Below are 23,320 nucleotides of genomic sequence, written 5' to 3' on the forward strand. Positions count from 1 at the left end.
TGATGCCTGACTGTCATGTAACCTCCACAGGTAGGGGCATCTATGGGGCAGGCAGGCACATCTGGGGTTATCTGCAGGGGGTTTGAGGGGGGGTTTTGGTTTAGGTTTTGGAGGGGTCTTTGGGACCTGGTTAGGGAAGGGGTGTTGGCTTTATCATAGGTTTAGGGGAGGGTTGAATTTTCTTAGGAGAAGTAGACTTCTTGGCAGTGGGAGCGGCATGGGTACTTGCAGGTGGGGCAGGGGAGGTCTAGGAGGTGATAGGGTCGGACTTGGGGAGGGACACAGAATGTCTAGGGGTATCACGGGGTGGGAGAGGGGTAGGGAAAAGGGCAAACTCAGAAAGCAAAGCTTTTTTACACACAAGGGGATGGTCATACCAAAAGGGTTTGGGTGTGGAGGGAGAGGGAGTGGTTGTCTGGGGTGTTGGTATGGATGTCTTAGGTGCATGTTTGTGTGAGGTAAATTTGTGGGTGGTGGGTGTTTATGGGTCTTGGGATGATGGAGTGGAGGTGCAGGGGGAATGCATGGTGGGTTGGTGACTGTCTATTGGGCTGTTGACTGCAGATACGGTAGATGTGCTGCATGTATGTGTGTCAGTGATTGTGGTGTCTGTGGGTGTGGTATCTGGTGTGGATGTCTGAGGGTCTGCTGTGGTGCTGTTTATGGGTAGGATTAGTGTGGTGGCTAGATCTGTGAATGTTGGTGTAGTGTTTTCAGGTGTGTCAGGTGTGCTGTCGGTGATGCTGGGGTTGGTGGGGGTGTCAGGACAGTTTGTGACTTTTGCTGTGTTCATCTGAATGTTGATTGTGTGCATGCCGGTGATCTGTCTTGTGGTGCTTGTGTTTGTCTGGGCTACCCTTGGATGTTGAGGTGGATGCATGCCTGTCTGTCTGTGTGCTTTGACTGGGTCGGCGAAGAGGGTTTTGAGATTGGGAAGAGGAAGGTGCAGGGCAGACGGGACACAAAGGGTGACTGGCTGCCATTGACTTGGAGGCCAGAGGCTGAATGGATCTCTGTAGTCCAGCCAGTGCACCATGAATGCCCTCCAGGAACGCATTACTCTGTTGAATCTGAGTTGCAAGTCCCTGGATTGCATTCATGATGGTCAACTGACCCACAGAGATGGACTTCAGGAGGTCAATAGCCTCCTAACTGAGGGCAGCAGGGCTGACTGGGGCAGTGGCAGAGATGCCTGTGGCAAAGGAGACAACCATCCTCTTGGGTGAGCTGACAAGGCCAACAGGGTGGGGAACTACAGGAAGGGTGGTGGTAGTAACGGGGGTGGCAGATAGAGATGGTGCTGGGTTGGTCCCAAATGGGTCCACCACTCCAGGAAGAGGATTCTGAAGATGAAGAACTGGACCCTGCCACCGTGGCACTCCCCTCGCCCTCTGGGCCACTGGGTCCCTTGGTGTCAGTGGTATCATGACTTTGGGCCCCGTGGCCAGCAGCTTCCCCATTCGGCTGCGCCCTGTATCCTTCGCATGCTGATGCAGAGAAACAGAGAGAGAGGTAGGGTCATCACATTCTTTTTATACCACTTACATTACACCATACACTACAGTAACATCACATCTGTGTGAAAAATACCCCCAGGTTGTTCCAACAACAACAACATTCATTCTACAACCTCATATTACAACAAAATAACACCCAACATAAGCCTGCTCTCTGCCACTACATCATCATCCTATCAGTACAGCTAAATCAAAACTATTCCAGCACAAGATGATTTGTTAACATAAAAAGTGAATCACTGTGAAACAACAATCAATCAATGCAAATCTCTGTTTACTTTGATTTCAAATTCATATCTACTCCAAATCTACACTTGCTCAGTCCATTACCACATGTCAGTTCTATGAAAGTTACCTCATCACATTCCAATTACATCACAGCATGTTGCTTAGCTAACACATCTCTAAAATGTAACTGTGTCTATAACATTCACAATTACAAAAAATTCAGATGCATCTACTCCATTTGGCACATTCAATTTTGAAGTATGATAGACTCCTAATCCATGTCAGCAACACATGTATCAACTATATTCCTGCAAATGATTACACAGACATTCTGGACCTACTCATCTTAGTCATTCTCATATTGAAAACAAAGTCATGTACATCAATAGGGGTCTACTTAGCACACAGAATACATCCACAGACAATGACAGGGAACATACCAACATCTTCAATACAATGTAAACCTGCTGTGTGCATGAAGGCCACCTACAATTCCACTAATCATGCTGAGTAGCAACCTAATATGACAAGATCAAATGACCAACAGCACTATCAACACTTCAGACATGAGTCTCCTTACATCTTTGGAGTACAGTTACACTGACATAAACTACTTCTAAAGTAACCATGATTGACACATACACATAGAGTCCAGCAATTTGACTGACAACATATACCATTCCACCAACATGTTTCTGTCAACTACAACACCTGCAACACTATGAAGTCATGGTTAAATAATCTTATCCATACTAAAAACAGAATCAGAATATCAAAAGTAAGTATGCCAAACATTAATCTTGAATCTTAAAAATGGCAGGAAGTATCAATGTACACGTGATTTTGGCACAAAACAGTGTATGTTGTACCTATATAAGAGATGTACTCCCCTATGTAGCATGGGCAAAATTAAATTGGCTAAGTGAATTGAAAGCTAGCCACGTACCTTTTCATTAACATGTATATGGTACAGATAGCCTGAACTCACATGTCTATGATATGTCTTGCACTAGGAATGTATCAGTACCACCATGCTTTTCATAATGTAGGCTGTCCATCCTGACCAAGCATCAAATTTGCCAATGTACAGTCCACACTTAACAATGGGGACACCTCCTCACACCTCTGAGTAAGTGTAGAAATTATGCCATGTGAAATTTCTGAAATTAGATTACACCCTCGCATGAAGTTTACATCTATTTCTCAGGAATATTTAGCCTGTTTCTCACCTGCGAGACCCTATGTTGCACATAGAGCTCGATACAGTGAAAAAGGAATGGACTGAGACTAAAGAGCTGGAAAACTTCCCAACAGGACATCTGGACTATGGATCAGTAGGTGGGAAGGATGACACAGCAGGTTACACATATTTATAGCACTGTAGAGGAACACATATGACATAGGTCCCCATTATGACAATGGCAGTAAAAATTGCCTCCTGTTGCAGTGACGGCCGCCAAAAGACTGTTGCCGTGGCTACCATCCGTGTACCATAATATGACCACAGCTGGATTTCCACCACAAGAAGGGTGGAAATCTGGCTGTGGCCATACAGGCGGTTGGCAGTAAGGTGGCACTGCTACCACCAGCAGCACTACGCCAGTAGACCACCGCCAGCCGTATTATGACAAACAACATGGCCTGGAGGTGTTCTGCTGGCGGGCGCTGCTGGCGGCAGCAGCGCCCCATCCTGTCCACTGCCGGAAGACCCCCTGGATCCAGGTAAGTCGGGTTTCTGACAGGAGAGGGGGTAGGGGGGGTTTGTGTGTGTATGTGGGGGTGTGTGCATGTATGTGTGAGTGTGTGCATGAATGCGCATGTGTGTTTAGTGTTGTTTGCATGCATGTATGAATATGTGTGAGTGCGTGTATGAATTAAAATGTGAATGCGTGTCTGCATGTGGTTTTTGATGTGTGTGCGTGAATGAATGAATGAATGAATGCATGCATGTTTGTATATGTGGGTGAGTGTGTATCTGCATGTGTGTGTGAGTGGGGGGCATGGATGTAGGGGGGTGGGGGTGTCTGGGGTGTTTTAGGGGGAGGGGGCTGCCCATCAGTGACAGGGAAGGAATTCCCTGTCACTGATAGGGCCTACTGCCATTGTTTTTGAGGCATTACTAATGCCACAAAAACCATGGTGTTAGGTAGGGTCATGATACCACCGGCGGCACAATGGCAGCCGCCGGACTGGAGATTCTTATCCCCGCCATGGCGGTCGGAGTGGTACATTGGTGAATTGGCTTCAGCTAACCCGCCAATGTCATAATGTGCAGTAAGTACTGCCAGCCTGTTGGCGGTACTACCGCCACATTAGAGCCGGGGTCATAATGACCCCCAATGTCACATGTGCATCACCACATGCTGTTATACAGTAGGCTTAACATAGGTGAGTTATATTTCCCTATACACAATATCATGTTCACACATGTGTATCATTGGTAGCAACTGTACTTCTCTGTGTTCCTAGGAGACCGTTTACCTTTAGCACTTACCACATTGTTACAGTTTAGATACTTACGCATTAGACACTAAACTGGCTAAGGCATTTAAATGTGTGTAGTCACTACTTACCCCCTTGTGGCTGCTGTGCTGCCTCAAACACCCATCCAACTAATGGCAGGTGACTGCCAAAATGTGGGCCATTAAGGGGATCGAGATCGGCTGGGCACCCCTCCCTCGTTGGGAGGATATCCCCAGCTGGACCTCTGTGGTCTTCTGGGCCCAGCGTCTCAGGTCCTCCCAATGCTTCTTACAGTGGGTGCTCACACGGCTGTGGAGCCTCAGCACCTGCTCTTGCTTGGTGATGGCACAGCAGATTCCCTTTTTTTGATGGGTGTTGACCTGCATGGATGGCACAGACTAAAGGAGAAAGTTATGTCCACATGCACCATACCAACACAAGTGGTCAGCACACTTCAGTCACAGCAAGTAGGCAAATATTCCCATCCGCTAAGTTCAAACTCCTTTACAATTTAACATTTGCAGGCAGCCCATGTGTGAAGTGGAGTGTCCCATACAACATGCATGATTAGTACCTCGTATTGACTACACACATATGACCAGGCCACGTGATTGTCCATAACATGTGTCTACAAAAACATTTCTCACATCATCATTGTTGCCATGCTGCAATTTATGCTGTGTATGAAGGAAGTTAGATTGCACACTATCTACCATGTGACACTACTGTATGTCTCCCTATGCACGTGAACACAATTCCATACACCCAGACATGAGTGATGAAACCTTCATTACTTCACATTTCATGTACAACATCATACACTCCACTTTTCACACATTGGTATACCATTGGACTCACCTGCTCCTCTAGTGCACCATATAGCTGTTCATACAAGGGTAGGACCTCCTCCACAAGCTTGTCCAGCTCTTCTGGAATGAAGGCTGGGCCCTATCAATTGCAGGTGTGGCATGACAGCTCCCAGAGGCAGTACACAGCAGCTCAGGTAGTGGAGGTCTTGCTGTCAGCAGTGTTAGTAGTCAAGTGAGCAATACGGCAGAAGATGGTGGTCACGTCTGCCACATAAGGACCGTCACCACCGGTGGACATCGCCATTGGCCCAAGTCTGCCAAAGGCAGCAATGTGTTCCAATGGTAATGTCCACCATGGTTGTAACCGCCTACCGCCATGATCACATTTGCCGGCGGAGTTAGGTCACTTCCTCATGTCCAGTACAGTAGGTCCGGCAGCTGCCATTTTGATGCAATCATATGTATGAAAAAGTTTTGGAATCTGCTTTATTAACGATTTCCTTTATTGTGCAAAATATCAGTAAGTGCTGCCTTCATGTATAGTAGTCTAATTAGGTATGTTTGTACTAAAAGCTGTACGACAGAGGTATTGGTGGTAATGGAAATGTACACCTATTCTCAACATCCTATGTGCGTCGGTAATGTAGCATAGGTGCAACAAATATGTTTCGCATGTAAAATAAGTTGGACTATCAAATATAGATAGTCACAGATAAATATGCATGTATAGTACATTAGAAAATTCAGGGAATGTGAACCAAAGGGAGTGTCATAGAATGCATACCAAGAGGCTGTACTTTAGATGTCATATGTTGTGTCTGACATCAACATCAGATATGTCTGACATGTATGTGAACATATTCAGTATATAAAAGTCACCTACAATCTATTTGCTTTCCACATAGTTACCCTGGCATGAGGAGAGGAAGACAACTTCCAGTGTACCACCCACTAGTAGACCTGCACACCATGGAGGACAGGCATAAAATACAAATCTATCACCTGAATAAGGCAGACAATCATGGATCTTTGTGATCAGTTGGAGTCAGATCTGAAACCTACCCTTTGTATTCCCAATAGCATACCTCCCATCGTTCAAGTCATGTCAGTGCTACACTTCCTGGCCACTGGGTCGTTTTAGAGTACGGCGACCCTAACTGCAGGGATGTCTCAGCCCATGTTCAGTCTAGTTTTGAAGGATGTACTCTCTGCATTGTTGAAACATCTGGACAGCTACATCAGGTTTCCCCTATGTGCGGATTTGGCCTATGTGAAGGCAGAATTTTATGTTTTGGGACACATTCCACATGTAGTTGGAGCCATAGATGACACCCATGTTGCCCTGGTTCCTCCCAGTGCCAATGAACAGGTATACAGGAACAGGAAACACTACCACTCCATCAACATCTAAGTGGTATGTTTGGCATACCAGTACATTTCACAAGTCTGTGTGAAGTATCCAGGATCAGTCTATGATTCCTTCATCATGCACAACAGCAATATACCACTGCTGATGACAAAACTCTATACAGAGAGGGCCTGGCTGGTTGGTAAGTCACATTTGACATGTGTGTTTGCTAAGTTTATCTCTTGCTATCACAAATGTGCAGATCCTAGATAGATGTTTGTGTTGTTATACCTATTCCTTACAGGGACTCATGCTGGGTTGTTGAAACCAGTGAGGTACTCAACCACGCCAGGGGAAGTCTATTACAATGAGTCCCATGGAAGGATAAGGTGTGTAATTGAGTGGACCTTTGGGCTCCTGAAGGCAAGATTTTGCTGCCTGAACATGTCTGAAGGAGCCCTCCTCTACTCATGCAACAAGGTTTGTCAAAAAATTGTTGGCTGCTGCATGCTCCATAACCTTGCCCTGATACATCAGATACCATTCATACCAGGTGAGGGGGAGGCGGCAGAACCTGTGGGTGGAAATACAGATTTGCCAAGTGATGATGAGCCAGATGAAGCTGGAGATTTCAGGGCAGATCTCATCAATCAGTACTTCAACTGACTCAAGGTATGTGATGTTTTCTTAACGATGAGATTTCCTTTTATAACCTAGTATTGATGGCCGGTATGTCATCTCCTATTTACCATCATCTATGAGGTCTTAGAAAGCTCCAATGCCAATGAGTCAGTTGTGCATGCAGTTTGTAATTTGGTATTGTGTACAGAACAGGGTGGTATACAGTGTCCTGATTTGTTACTGAACATGCAAAGTCACACGTGTTAATGACTTGTTGAAATTGATGTATGTTTACAGCTATGTCCTATCCATTATCTCTGTCAATCACAGACTTGATACGTTTCTGTTTGGCACTTCATCATTGGCAAGTGTCAGAGACAGATGGAATTGCAGGCAGACATGAGAAATGGACATGGTTAAAACCAGGTACTGATTGGCATGAGTATGTGGAGTATAATTAATATGGCCAGACTGTCACCACCCTGGGGTGGAAGTGTGTTTTCCCACCAAGAAGACCTGTTTGGTACTGGAAGTGGTCAAATGGGTCATGTGTGTGTCCATATGTGTGTGACACATGTGAAAATGTTGAACCAGAGTCTCTATCATCATAATGGTTTCTGTTGTATGTGACCTATTTGTAAAATAGCTGTCAGTGTGTTCCTACTTTGCAAATGAATGTGCATGTCTCTGTGGAATGACATAGGTGAGTGGCAAGCCTACAGGTACATGACCAATTTAAGTGTAAGGTCCCTGGACTGGGGACATCAGTACTGATCGCTGTCTGCATCATGGGGTATGATTATTAGGAAGCTAAGGTATGGGTATGTGATAAGGCTTTAATGGTGTTACAAAGGACCAATCTGTATGTATACTGGCTTGTAGGAAGACTGGCATGTCCCTAACTCCTCTATCCTGTGGGTTAATAGAGTATGACACCTAAGCTGACAATCATAAGTTACTAGCAGTACTATTCTATCTGCTGTTGGCAAATCTAGAAATAAATGTGTGGTGATGTAGAATACAGCTGTATTGGCTTCTGTCTATGTTACAATCCCAATGTAATGCGTCTCCTGGCGATAGAGTACATGTGTGATGTCCATCAAAAAGGTTGTACAATACAGAGGGACATATTGGTACAAGAGTTGGCATACATAATAGTTGTACATGGGTAATAAATGATACGTACACATGACCTGTGTTAAAGTGTGATTTATTGGGGAGTACAAAACAATAGGTGTGACTAGTAAACAAAAAACACAGAGTAAACAGTGAAGGGTTCAGTCATGGTGACTGAAATCATCAGGGTAGCTGCTACACCATTGGGAATCACAAGTTCAGTGTCCTTACACCACAATAATATGGAGTTAGGTTTCAGAACAGTCAGCAGTGTGTATCTGTGACACACAACAGGAACCAGCCAGGAGAGGTTTACCTCCTGGCAGAGGGTTTGGTCTTAGCATCTGCTTCTCCTAGACTTCTGGGTAGACGTCCACATTTGTAGGTGGATCCCTCTGCTACAGAGGGTGGGGTGTCTGAGGCATGTCCTTCCCCTGGCAAGTCTTCCATTCCACTAGCAGCCACAGATATTGAAGGGACTGAACAGTCATTACTAGTGGAAGAGGCCTAATGCTGTGTGGTAAACCTACTCAGGTTAGTATTAATGTCCCTCAGCACCCCAGAAATGTAAACCAGGATGGCATTTTGTGCCTGCTACCGCTGCATAATATTATGGTGGTTGTCCCTCTGCAGCTGTCGGATTTCCCCCATCTTGGTGACTACCTTGCCCATCATGCCTTGGCAGTTTTGGTAGGCTCCCAAGACTTGGGGGGATAGTTTCCTGGTCAGTATTGTCCATTAGAGCCCCCATTCTATGGGCCACACCATCCCTCCTACACACCCTACACCCATGTGCCTGTGCCCCTGGCAAAGTGTCCCCACTCATAGTGGTGCCAGGACCATCATTGTCAGGGGTGAAAAGGTGAGGCTCAGGTACCTGTACTGGGGCACACAATGGATTAAACAGTCCTTGGGACACAGGTTTGGGAGAGAATGGTTGCCAGTGATGTTGATGCAACAGGGCTGGGAGGAGTCGATGTGGGCAGGGTGAGGCTGACATTTGTTGACTGACCCGGTGTCCCTGATAGGCCAGCTTCGTCCTCAGTGTCCACACATACCGGGGGTGTTGTCCTCATTGGGGTCTTCATCCAGAGGGGTGGTGGCAGTCTCTGGTATCCTCTCCATGGTAGCAATGGCAAGGTTACCCGTGGAAGAAGTAGAACACAGAGTTGATGTACGTGAGACAGCAAGTGATGTTTCATTTAGAGCAATAGTGATGTTTTGTGAGATGCACAAGGTACCTTAACATGATCCATAGAAATGACAATGACAGCTGCTGAAAAATCTTACTTAGTACAACATGACACTCTGTAATTTCAATACCATACACCATGCTTAAAGATGTTAAACTATGTTGGTAGTCATTAGACTGCTGATATTATCTTATGTTGTCTGACTATTGACATGGGTGTTCACCTTTGTGCCTAGTGAAGTTACTGGCATGATACATAGTACAAAAAACATTGGCCAATGCACAATAGCGTCAGAGTAGGGACAAAGTCTGGGCGTAAGCAATAGACACTGACCTCTATCTGGATGTCCTCATATGCATCCACTTTGGCATCTAGATTTCCAGACCAGGCGAGTGAATTTCAATCTTAGGAATATTTTTGCTAAGGGCAGTTTGATGAGGCACTCAGCTGTAACTGTGTTTTGCTTGTAATGATACTGGGAGTGGGCTTTTGTATTGCTGTCATTGCCATAAACTGTTTCGCGATTGGACTTTCATGGTGGGTTAGATTGGTGGTTAGTTTCACATGCATGAAATCTCACTTTTGGTGCACTGTCATATTTTCATAATGGTGGGATATTGCCTTGGGAAGTTGTAGTGCTATCAGTTCCCAGTACTTCACATGCCATTCCCAAGGGCTGTGGTGCTAGATGAGTTTAGTGGACATGTGGCATGCCAGAGAGGGATATTGGGACATTTGATCAGAGGAGTGGTGGGTGGTTTGTTAATTCAGGTGGGATAAGGCGGTGAGGGAGCATGCAGGACAAAACAATTGGGTGACATGAATGTTGTGGGGACTTACCAAACTCCACTCCCTCAGGTATTCCTGTCAGGCCCTCAGGATACAGTGTGTCAAAGACTTTCTCCTCCAAAGATGTGAAAGTAGGGGGGTGAGGTGGGGGCCTACCGCCTGTCTTCAGTACCGCCAGCTGGTGCCTGTATGTCATGGAGCCGCCTTTCCCCAGAGTTCGTTCAACCTCTTCCTCACGTCCTCCCTTATGCATGGATCGGTGCCTCCAGCATTGACCCTGTGGAATATTCTTCGCCACAAGTCCATGTTCCTGGCTATTGATGTTTTCTGGACCTGTGCTCCGAACAGGTGTGGCTCTGCCTTGACAATGTCATCCACCATGACTCAAATCATCATCAGTGAAACATGGGTGTTTTTGTGGGAACATCTTACTAATGGTAAAGATGGTGAGGTATTGTTAAAAGGGAAAGGAGGAAAAAATGTAAGTGTTGAGGTATAGGTGCTGTGATGTGAGTGGGTGATGGTTGTTGTAAGATGTGCGTAAAACTAAATTTTGTGTTGTGCAGGTGTGTGATGTATGCGTGGTGAAAAGTGTATAGGTGCCAGAAGTTGTTTTAGGAAATCTGCATTGGTTATTTCTCCTCTGTGGCTGTGTGTGGCATTTTGTTTTGAAAGGACTGTGGGTTGTGTAGGGGTGTGCTATATAGTGGAGTGTGTGGTGTTTCGAGTGTGTGGATGTGTGTCAGGTGTGGGGTATTCAAACTATCCAATGAAGTGTTATGTTCAGTGTGATGTGACTTGAGACCACCACGGTTCGCATTCCCCCAGGAAGAACCAGTGTAGTGATTTGTGGATTGTAATCTGATGGTAGGATTTTTGTTGGGCTGGCAGTGCTGGTGGTGGAACCGGCTCTTTTCAGCACTCCAGTGTCCTGGCGGTTTAGAAAATGTGGCTGTTTTTTGGCAGACTTCACAGTGTAACTCCTAATACGGCAGTCGGATTACCGCCAACATGGCAGCCTTTTGGCGGCTGCCACAGCAGCGGTCTTCCCAAAGGACCCCCAAACTTGTAATGATCCCCCTATGTCTCTAGCTGGTTATAACATTGATTTCTTTGGTGCCCATTTGGTCAGAGGGGCTATGGACTAAGGTGTTTTGGTCAGGCACAGGGTTGCTTGACATTCTCAGATCTATAGAATGGTCTAATGTCAATACTTTCAGGACATTTTACTGCAAACCTATCTCTCATGTGCCTGACACTGTCATCTCAATGCTTTAAACAAGCATAATAGGAGCCTTTGGTTTTGTAATAAAATTACACCAAGGCTAATAAAATCTCAATTTTGAATTATACTTGAATTAATTTAAATATATATGAAATTAAATTACAATTTTAAAGTAAAAAAGTATGCATTAATAACTTTTCAAAGTGATATTCACAATTAATGTAATGTCATTTGTTAGAAATTGGGTCTTTGTTTGGCAGTCAGGTTACCCCCTGTCCAAGCAAGGACCCTCACTCTAGTCAGGGTAAGTCACACACATTCCAAATTATCCTGTGCCCATCCTCTGGTAGCTTGACACTGAGCAGTCAGGCTTAACTTAGAAGGGAATGTGTAAAGTATTTGTGCAATAAATCATGCAATAACACAGTAGAACACCACAAAAATACACCACATAGTGTTTAGAAAAAATATATAATATTTATCCGATAAGATGAAGGTGAAAACGATTAAAATTCAGTAAGTATATTTTGGAATATCACTGTAAAAATCATACAAAGTGTCTCTAGTCTCCTAAAAGCAATAAATGTCTATTTCAAGCACAAAGTACCTGGTTTGCATTCAAAATCTCCGCAAAGAACCGCAGAGGAGGAGATGTGTGGAAAAAAGGGAGGTGTGCGTAGATTTCTCTGGCCGCACACGGCGATGCGTCGTTTAGTTTTCATGCAGGGAAGGCTTTGCCTCGATTTCCGGCGCTCGGTCGTGGATCCCCTTTGGGTTGCAGGGTTTTCAGTCGCCTTGGGATGGTGTGTGTATTTCCGGCACTGGCAGGACGAAGTCACAGGGGCTGCATTGATCCGGTGGGCGTTGCGTTGAAATTTTGATCTCACGGCAGGAGCTGCATTGATTCCACTCTGGAAGTCGGGCTGCATCATTCCGGCTGTGCTGTGTGTCGATCCAGTGCGCCGGGCATCGAATTTCTGGTTGCTACACTGGCGCTGCGTCAAGCTTCTTGTTGTGAAGGCGGGCTGCATCGTTCTGTTCGGTGTGCAGTGAACTTTTCACCGCGATGCAGGCTGTGCAACGTTTATGGCAGGCTGTGCGTCCATTTTCACCACACAAAGAGTCCTTCTTGTAGAGATGAAGTCTTTTTGGTCCTGAGACTTCAGGGAACAGGAGGCAGGCTCTATCCAAGCCTTTGGAGAGCACTTCTCAGCACAGCCAGAGAGCAGCAAGGCAGCAGGGCAACAGCAAGGCAGCAGTCCTTCACAGAAAGCAGTCAGGTGAGGCCTTTGGGCAGCCAGGCAGTTCTTCTTGGCAGGTTCCAGATTCTGGTTCAGGTTTTCTTTTCCAGGAAGTGTCTGAGTTGGTAGGATCAGAGGCCCTGTTTAAATACCCAAATGTGTCTTTGAAGTGGGGGAGCCTTCAAAGAGTGGCTTAGAAGTGCACAAGGTCTCCTTTTAGTTCAATCATGTCTGCCAGGGTCCCAGTAGGAAGTGTGGCAGTCCTTTGTGTGAGGGCAGGCTATTGTCCTTTGACATGTTAGTGTCAAACCCTCCACCCTCCCAGCCCAGGAAGACCCAATCAAAATGCAGATGTATGCAAGTGCAGAGTATCCTGTGCTTGCGTTGTGTCTGAGTTCATGCACAAGGGAGCTGTCAAATTAACCCAGCCAGATGTGGATTGTAAGGCACAGAAGGATTTAAGTGCAGAGAAATTATCACTTTCTAAAAGTGGCATTTCTAAAATAGTAATATTAAATCCAACTTCACCAGTCAGCAGGATTTTGTATTACCATTCTGGCCATACTAAATGTGACCATCCCACTTGTGGTTGGCTGGGTTCAAGGACGACATGAAGCTCTAGGTTAGATTTCGAATATGCTTTATTAAAGAATATTGGGCCTGATGTAGCAAAGGTTTTTCCCCATTCTGTGTCTATGGGAAAAAGTGTTCGTACATATGGCCCATTGTGGAGTGAATAATAGGTCTTTCTCAGTCTTACTTGTACTGTTTCCTGGATAGCATCTATATCGTTTCCCTGCATCTTCACCTCTTCTGTGGTCTTTTCCTCTCTTTGAGGGCTCCCAGGAAGCGCATGTGTGGAGAAGAACAAGAGAAGTATCGGAAAGTGTCCTTTCTCTGTCTGTCCCTTTTCCTTTTCTACACCTTCTTTTCCTTCCTGCTCTGTCTTTCATATGTCTTGCTCTCTCTCTCTTCCTCTCTCTGTTCCGTTTGTAACTGTGTACTCTGTTTTCCTCTTTCTGTTGCCTCTTCCTTCTATAGGGTTCTGTGTCTCTTTTCCTCTGCTACTGTTTTCTGCTATATAGGCTTTCCCTTAACTCTCGTAGCCTCTAATTCCCTTTACTGGTCCTCTCTGTCTTTCATAGATTCCTTCTTCTTAAAGTTCCTTCTCCTTGCTATGCTGTTGTTTAGTTTGTTTTCCGCTGAGGCCCTTCCTCCAGGTGCTGTAACTACTGTGGTGCTTTGTCCTGTAGTATTCTTATACCCCTGGGTGTTCTTTTAGTGACCGTATGCCCTTCAAAGTGCCCTTATTTCCTTCTCCATTTTTGTCCCCTCCACCCACTCCCCCTTGCTTTTTATTCCGTGCTCCTCCCGTCCTCCCGCCCCTCTGGTTGCCCTCAGTTGGGTAGGGAAACGCACTTGATTGTACCACGCTTCTCCAGAAGCTTGGCGGCGGGGTTCCACGTTCCTCCTCCCGGGCCACCGCGAGGTTCGTTCGTCTGCCTGCCTCCTCCTCGTCTTCTTCTCTCGCTCGGGATATGTCTGCTCTCCAAAGACGCCACTCTCCTCTCCCTCCTGGTCACGCCCCTCTCCTCTTCGGGACGCCGGCTTTTCTTCCTTTATTGGTTCTGTGGTTCCGCTTCCTGGTCTCTGCGTCATGGTCGTCAGGGACAGCTGGTTGGTTCCTGCCCCAGGACGTTCCTGAGCACCAGGGGCAGTGTCAGCACCAGTCGATGTTGGGCACGGGCTGTCTCGGGTCGGCCCATCACACTACTCCTTTCAGATCAGCAGCTACCACTCAAACAGTATATGAGGGTAGCCCCAATGTTAGCCTATGAAAGGAACAGGCCTCACAGCAGTGTAAGGAGTTTTACACTACCAGGGCTATCTAGGCCAGACCTTAGGGGTGACTTATATGTAGAAAAAGGGGCGTTTTAGGCTTGGCAAGTACTTTTAAATGCCAAGTCGAATTGGCAGTGAAACTGCACACACAGGCCTTGCAATGGCAGGCCTGAGACATGGTGAAGGGGCTACTTAAGTGGGTGGCACAATCAGTGCTGCAGACCCACTAGTAGCATTAAATCTACAGGCCCTGGGCACATATAGTGCACTTTACTAGGGACTGATAAGTAATTTAAATAATCCAATTGGGTATGATCCAACGTTATCATGTTTAGAGGGAGAGAGCATTTGCACCTTAGCACTGGTTGGAGTCTTAAAACCAGCAAAAACAGTATCTAAAAAGTGGAGGGAGGCAGGCAAAAACTTAGGGGTGACCACCCTAAGGCTGTGAGGTCTAACATCATTTAATTGTGTTTTAATAAAAAAAAATTACTTTACTTTTTAAACAGAATATTTGAAAAAATAATACATATATATTATTTGTAGATATTTTTAGCATTAAAGTATATATATGCTTTTAACTATTCTAAATTTTTAGGGTGTGGCCAAGATGGCAACTGGGAGAATAGAGTAGAGGCAAACTTCATTCCGATGCCTGATCAAACCTCCGGATAAATGCTAGGAAGAAACCCTCCCTGGTATCCATGAAAATCCTCTGGTGATGTTTTGAAGCAGCGTCCACTGAAAAAGGGGGTCAGATCATGGGACTGACTCTGTGGTGGCTATCACCTGTCATGACCTACTGCTGACCTTGAGACCAAGGCTTCAGGTTGTAAGTGGAGTTGGGGTTGCAACTTGATCCCAGCCTCTTTTGCGAGTGGGTAACTGCATACTAACTCACAAAATAGGGATTTGTACACAGGGAAATAATGTTTGTTGGTCGCAAATGGGCCGATTTTGTGAATCGCCCCTTTTGCGATCAACAAAAAGCTATGTGCATGTGGCTCCATGTAAATTGCATAAACAGCGTCACCTATTTATGGTTCGACTGAGGCGTGTTAATGTGAATTGTCCCAGGACTTCCATATACACTATTGTAATCAAGCTCTGCAAAACCATGTTATGGAAATCCACTAATGCCCTTTTGCTTCTGGACTGGTGCAGAGATTTATTACATGGGGCAAAGGTAGAAATAGCTACAAAAATCAAAAGGACAGGGTGGTGGTCCAAAAGAGTGGGACGGTTACCTTGAACACTAAGGGTATGATTCACAAACATAAACTTACACTTTTGTGTATGTTTACACTTGTTTTTGCTATTCACAAACTGTGAGTTAATAGTAAGCTTATGACTGGGGAGACTCCATAGTCAGGGCAGAAAAATAGCTGGACTTGGCCCTATCTCCAGGGTCACCCCCAAACCTTTTGCCTTCACTGCTCCTATTTTTTGCTGAATTTGTGTATGTTTGCATTAGGACTATTTGTACTTTACCACTTCTAACCACTGCGAAAGTGCTTGTGCTCACTCCCTAAAACATGGTAAAATTTGCTTACACCTAATTGGCATAAATAATGTACTTGTAAATATCATTTAAAGTGGTATACCATATAGCCAGGGCTTTTAAATTGTATGTTAGGAGTGGGCCTGTAGCATCTAATGTGCCACCCACTTAAGTAGCTCTTTAAAACATGTCCTAGGTCTGCCATTATAGCCTGAATGTTGTTTTAAGCTGCCAATTTGACTTGGAAAATAACTTAATTGCCAAGCCTTAAACTCCCCTCTTATTATACATAGCTTACCTCCCTAAGGTAGGCCCTAGGTTGCCCAAAGGGTAGGGTGCATTGTAATTAAAATGGTGGATATGCATATTTAAGTTTTACATGTCCTGGTAGTGAAATACTTCTAAATTCATTTTTTTAATTCAGTAAGGCCTACCCCTCTCACAAGATAACATTGAATCCTTATTATACTTAAAACATGCTAATTGTTGATTGGTAACAGGTTAAGATTTTATGATGTCTGGGAAATTGCAATTTAAAATCTTCTTAAATGGTAAAGTCAGATTTTAAGTTTCAAATCTGAAAATGCCACTTTTAGAAGGTTGGTATTTTCCTGCCCCAAATATTTGTTACCTGCAGCCTGTTCCTGGGTCACATAATTGGGTGTAGTTGAACTTTGCTTATTTATTGCAGACAGTCACAATTTAGAGAGATTAGGGGCCAGATGTAGCAAAAATCCAAATTGCGACTTGCAATTTGCGAGTCCCTGCGACTTGCAAATTGCAAGTCGCAATTTGGTATGCAGAAAGGTGTCTCAGACACCTTCTGCAACTCGCAATGGGGTCGCAAAGACCCACCTCATTAATAATAATGAGGTGGGTCGCAGTTTGCGACCCCATTGCGAGTATGGGCACTCACGGGGATGGTGGCCTGCTGGAGACAGCAGACCACCATGTCCATGACTGCTTTTTAATAAAGCAGTTTTTTTTTTTCTAAGTGCAGCCCATTTTCCTTAAAGGAAAACGAGCTGCACTTTGAAAAAAAAAAACGAAACCTTTAGTTTCTGATTTTTTCAGGGCAGGTAGTGGTCCATTGGACCACTGCCTGCTCTGAATTTTTTTTTTTTTTTCCAGTCACAAAGGGGAAGGGGTCCCATGGGGACCCCTTCCCGTTTGCGACTGGGTTACCATCCACTTCAAGTGGATGGTAACTGCGATTCCATTTGCGACCGCTTTCGCGGTAGCAAATGGAATTGAATTGCATTGCGAGTCGCAAATAGGAAGGGAACACCCCTTCCTATTTGCGAGTCAGAAATGCATTTTGCGAGTCAGATCCGACTCGCAAAATGCATTTCTGCATACCAGAGAGGCTTTTGCGCCTCGCAAACGGCGTTTTTCGCTGTTTGCGAGGCGCAAAACCCTTTCTACATCTGGCCCTAGGTGTGCTTTGATGGGCCAGTACTAGCAGGAGGAGGAAAGGAGGTGGACACAGCCCTACTTGCAAATAAATAGGCTTTCCCCTGCCTTTACACAAATAACTTGTCACCACTGAATTGCTCATTCAGCCAGCCTGAAGCCAGGTCAGGGGAGGCAGGAATCTATTATCACTGTAAAGGGAATTCTCTACAAACATCATCCACTTCAAAGAAGGCACCAGGTATTAAAATAAGACCCTGAGAACCACTCTTCGGTTCACTTTCTAGACCTGCAGAAGGACTCTTATAGACTGCTTGTTGTCGTGGACTGCTCTGTACTTCAGAACGCTGCTTTGCTGTACCTGGAATAAGTGATTTGCTGCCTGAAGCCTGCCTTGAACCCTCAGAGGCTTGCCCTACTGCTTGAGTCCTGTTCCACTTCTTGTACCCAGGACTACCAAAATGACTCAAAGGTTTGTTGGCTGGTCTCTTGATCAGTGCCTCAGGGACAGAAAGCCCCACACCCAGACCCAACCTCAGTGAGTCCTAACCTCCAAGTGGTGCCCCTCTAGTCCTGGAACTTCGACAGTGGTGTTAAAGGTGCCCAAATAGTAAAACCTCTAAACCTTGGGAGTTAGGACATTGTTGACTAAAACGTACTCTGAGAACCGAGAGGATATTGTGGCCAACCTGCTCATCTACCTGCCTATCGTGCATTGCTGGGTGGCCTGATTTAGCAGCAGCTACGTTCTTCACAACAGCAAATCTTGTTCAGTGGTACTTTGCAGAAGGGGAATCTGGCCTCATGGAGCCCTCGTCAGCTACAGCATCCAGTTCCACTTCCAAAAGGGAGACTAAGGGGGTGATTCTAACCCTGGCAGGCGGCGGAGGCCGCCCGCCAGAGTTCCCCCCTCCAGAATACCGCACCGCGGTCGTAAGACCGCTGCAGTGATTCTGGGTTTTCCACTGGGCTGGCGGGCGACCGCCAAAAGGCCGCCCGCCAGCCCAGTGGAAAACAACCTTCCCACGAGGACGTCGGCTCTGAATGGAGCCGGCGGAGTGGGAAGGTGCGACGGGTGCAGTTGCACCCGTCGTGAATTTCACTGTCTGCAATGCAGACAGTGAAATTCAAAGTGGGGCCCTCTTACGGGGGCCCCACGACACCCCATACCGCCATCCTGTTCCTGGCGGCACAGCCGCCAGGAACAGGATGGCGGTATGGGGTGTCAGAATCCCCATGGCGGTGCAGGGAGGATTATTTTGGGCAGCGGAAAACCGGCGGGAGACCGCCGGTTTTCCTCTTCTGACCGCGGCCAAACCGCCGCGGTCAGAATGCCCTGCGGGGCACCGCCAGCCTGTTGGCGGTGCTCCCGCCAACCCTGGCCCCGGCGGTCATGAATGACCCCCATATTGTGAATGTCATCCGGCGGCTCCCCAATGGCATATTTTTCCCAGATACCGTCTGCAACCTTGCCCCACTTAATTTCTACCTTCTCACACTTTTTTCTGAAATTTCTTCTACCTCCGAAGGTAGGCATCGACTAAGCCCATTCCACTTTTTGTATTCAAATCATGCTCCATCGCAGTCAGACATATTTTAAGACTTTGATCCGATTTCTCATGACTAGATGTCCATGGTTAGCACTTTCATCTTTTAAGCACTAGTATTTACCTTAAATCTTTAAATTTCATAACTCTGGTTCTAGTGATTGGATTCTTGCTATTTTAATGTCAAATCATTTATTATTTTTTACTCTATGTTTCTAAATTAGTGTGAAATATTTCTTGTGTTGTGTTTTAATTTTATTACAATTGGTGTGCTGCATAAATAGACATTACCTCTAAGTTAAGCCTGACTGCTTTTGTGACAAGCTACCACATGGTTAAGTTCGGGTTAACTTAGTGCCTTTTTGAGGATCACCCTGACACTGATGGTGGCTGTTGCTTGAGCATGGTTAATAACACCCCTACTCAACCAAAAACTCAATTTTTTACAGGCCAATCGTTTTATGTGCAGTCTGCTGAGGTAAACGTACTATGAACTCACTGTTTGTAAACAGCAAAAAAATCCCATACATTTACTCAAAATTGGCTGGATTACACATTTGAGTAACTTTAATCTGTTGAGTAAGCTTATGACTTTTCGGTAGTCACAAACTACACTGGTGTAGTAACTTTCACTTTTCTAGTAACTTGCTCTTTTGTAGTACGTCCCATGCAACCCATGGCCAACCACTGATACAGCAATACCCTCCCATTGAAAATAATAGAGTTAAGAAATTCCTACAAATGTGTATGCTACTACAAAAATGTAAGTTACAACAGAAATACAGTTTGTGAATAGCACTATATAGTAAGCATTGTAATACCTCTGTAGTACCACAAAGCTAACTTTAAATTTCAGTCTGTGAATAACATTATGTAATATGTGTTATAGTACCAAAGTAGTACTACAAAACTAATTTCAAACTGAAATTTGTGAATCAGGCCTCTAGAATCTAAAACAAATGAAAGTTCACTGTGAATGGAGGCTTGAAGGTACTTTAATTTAATCCCATATCACATGAGATGTATGGAGGTGAACCCCTCCTAAATGTAGAAATTATATGTTTGCTTTCAATAATGTCAACTATGATACCTAGCTCTCAATTAACCTCAGGCCAAATCAAATGGTGGTGACCCTGTACTTCTATCCAGATTTCCATGGGAATTCTGTGGAATAATGCAGTGGGACTGTCTGATGCTTTATTTGACTCGTATACTGGCTAAGGTAACTCTGGAGATCCTTTGCAAAAGGTAATATTCTAACATTATTGTCATACCATGTAAGTTTTTTATTGTCACTTGATCAAATGGACTGGTGAAGCTCTTTTGAAGCAATAAATAAAGACATATAGTAAGACAATTTTAAATATGTTATATCAATTTAACATTATTTCCTATTAGGATTTATTTTAAATCTCTACCTCTATTATTTTCTATTGGAAATAGTAACTGTGGTTGGCCTTGTCATATGTCGGACATTTACTACTGCTCTTGGCTATAGTTTCTTTATAAGTGTAGTTTGAGAATAGCAATGGGCTTACTCTTTTGTGGGTCGATGCACGTCGTCCCCTAAAAGCCACCAGCTTTCCCCAAACCCCTTGTCACTCTTCCCTAATCCCAACCCATTTAGTCATAAGTATTTCTCATTTTTCAGTCACTTCTCTCTGTCCCTCCCAAATTTGCTACTAAAACATATAGTTATGTGTGCAGAGACTCAACAGTCAAGCTGGAGATCTCTTCGCAGGAAACCATCAGAGAGTTTGAGGCGGAAGCTATGCATGTACATTTTTTAATCACATTTTATATTAAGTTAGCATTTCCATTGTAATACTATTAAAAATACTATGAAATACACGCTGTGAATAGGTCTCTCTGTATAAATTATACTTTTAGAAATATATTGTTAGAAAGATGTGAAATTTGAACAAATTTATTGACATCTTTTTTATGTGCATTTTATTGATACTTTTTATTATTTGTTTGCAATTAATGTAACACCTCACATTACATTTTCCCAATCATTGATTAATTGAAGTTAGAATATTAAATATCCCTCCCATAAATGCCCTTTCCCAATATTTGATAAACTGCATTTTGAACAGTAAATCTCACCTCCACAATATGTGCACTTTCCCCAGTGTTAGTTGGGTTAGAGTTAGATTAGTAACTTTCACTCCCAAATGTATGCACTTTCCCTAATGTTTAGACTGCATCTGAAGCAGTAAATATCACAACCCAATGTATATACTTTCCCCAAACTTTGTTTCGCTGGAGCTAGAGCAGTACATGTTTGCCCTCCTTCAAATATATGAACTTTCCCTGATGTTTGTTGGGATCGTGAATTTCACCCTTCCATTGTATGCACATTCCCCAATGTTGTTTGGGTTATAGTTAGAATAGTTAGTTAGTTAGAATACCCCATGTGTGCACGTTCCTCATTGTTGATAGACTGATTGGATTTAGGATAGCAATTCTCATCCCAACCCCACAATGTATAATTTTTCCCCAATGATTGTTGGATTATAGGTAGGATAGTAAATCTGCTGTCCCAAAAGTGTGCACATTCTCCAATGTTTCTTTGACTGGATTTAGAATAGTAAATCTTACACCTCTATGTATGCATTTTCCTCCAAGTTTGTTAAGAGTGTTTTAGAGTAGTAATTAACCCAGTGGAAAGAGGTTTATTAGTTAGGGCAGGTAGGTGCCTATACTTAATAATAATAAGGCCACAATCTCAAAGAAAGTCTAGTCAAGGTCTCAACAAATTAATTCCCGCTCAATCCTTAGTAGCTTCGACCACAAGAAGTTAGGCATAACTTAGGAGACAGATGTGTAAAACATTAAATATCAACAAAACAATAAACAAGTCAAACACCACACAAAATACAAATCCAGCACCAATTTATAAAAATGGGAAATATTATTATCTTAAAAATGACACCAAAATAAATCCAATGTAGGAAGCCAGAGATAAGAATTTTTAAAGATTAAGGGGGTCATTATGACCCCGGCGGTTGGCGGTAATATGGAGGAAAGTACTGCCAACAGGCTGGCAGTACTTTCATCCATATTATGACATTGGCCGTTTGGCTGAAGAGAAACCGTCAATGTACCACACCAATGCTACGGCGGTAACAGATGTCGGGCTGGAGACAAATATTTCCAGCCCAGCGACTGTTACTTGTCTGCCTGTGGGATTATGAACCCGCCTACCGCCATGCTTTTTGTGGCTTCCTTACCACCATAAAAACCATGGCGGTAGGCACTATCAGTAACACAAAAGGATGATGGACGGAGTGCTGAACAATGCAAACACTCACCCCCAGTCACAGATCTGGGTTTAATCCATCGTTGTTTTGCTCACCATGCCACCCCAGTTTGGACCCAGCCATATGCAAATCAGTGTTGACCCTGTTCCTCATGGGAACAGTCCAGCACGAACTGCCAAGCCAGGTCCTCACTGGACCGGAAACAAGAATCTTGGGACCGGTTTCAGGGTTTCAGCCTTCATCTTGATCAGTGCTGATTAAGCAAACTTATCTAAAGCCAGCAATAATTCAGATCAATCTTGTGACTGAAAAAACATTAGAGAAAAGTTGTATTTCTTGTAATAGCTGCACCTTCCTGGATCTAGTGCTCATAGTTGGTTTTCAATCCATGTTGTCTTGATCAGAATCTGACGTTGGTGGTCGAGAGACTTTTGGGACAATTGAAAACTATAATCTGATTGCCATTGTATACTTGCATATGAACCTTTAACTCTTGTGCTCTTGAACTATTGAAGAATTTGAAGTAGTTTTGTTGTGATTAACCCAGTTATTTTCTCTCAGTGAAATCCTTATACAGGATAATTCCAGTTCGTGATTATTCCTGGATAATTCTTGATTCACATTGGGGAATGTTTCTGGGGAGAATTGTTGGTATATTTATTTGACGTTAGTTAATGCCAAAGACCTGTTTAGTTTTTCCTGTTTTAAAGTGTGGTTTCAATACAGGGAGATCTGAATCCAGACCCTTGTATCAGAATAATCCTGATTGCCAGTATCCTGAATCCAGAACATCCTTGAGCCCAGCAGTGCTCGGAGTAAAGAAATCTGAATACACAGATGTCTTTCTCTCTCTTCCCAACCCCCCTGGCCCTTGGAAACTCCTTGGGTTGAGGTGTGTCCTTTGTTGCTTTCCTGTCAGTTCTCATTGGGATTTGGGGATTATTATCGCCCCATCTGAACCACCTGGAGTTCAGGTGAGTGGCTCACAACACCATCTTCCCAGTAGACCTTGTGGAATCCACTGACATCATACTGCACTTGCCTAGAGGCAGTCTGCCTCAGGCCCTCAAGAGTGGGACACTCTTTCTGTCCCTGACACAACTATTCCCTGCTGGGTCTACCAACTCCTTGCAATTCTGCCAAGTTAAATAGATTTTACAGGGATGGAGTCCCCACCTCAGCAGTCAGATCCTTCCTCCTC

Source organism: Pleurodeles waltl, chromosome 8, assembly GCF_031143425.1.
Source record: "Pleurodeles waltl isolate 20211129_DDA chromosome 8, aPleWal1.hap1.20221129, whole genome shotgun sequence".
Classification (NCBI taxonomy): Eukaryota; Metazoa; Chordata; class Amphibia; order Caudata; family Salamandridae; genus Pleurodeles; species Pleurodeles waltl.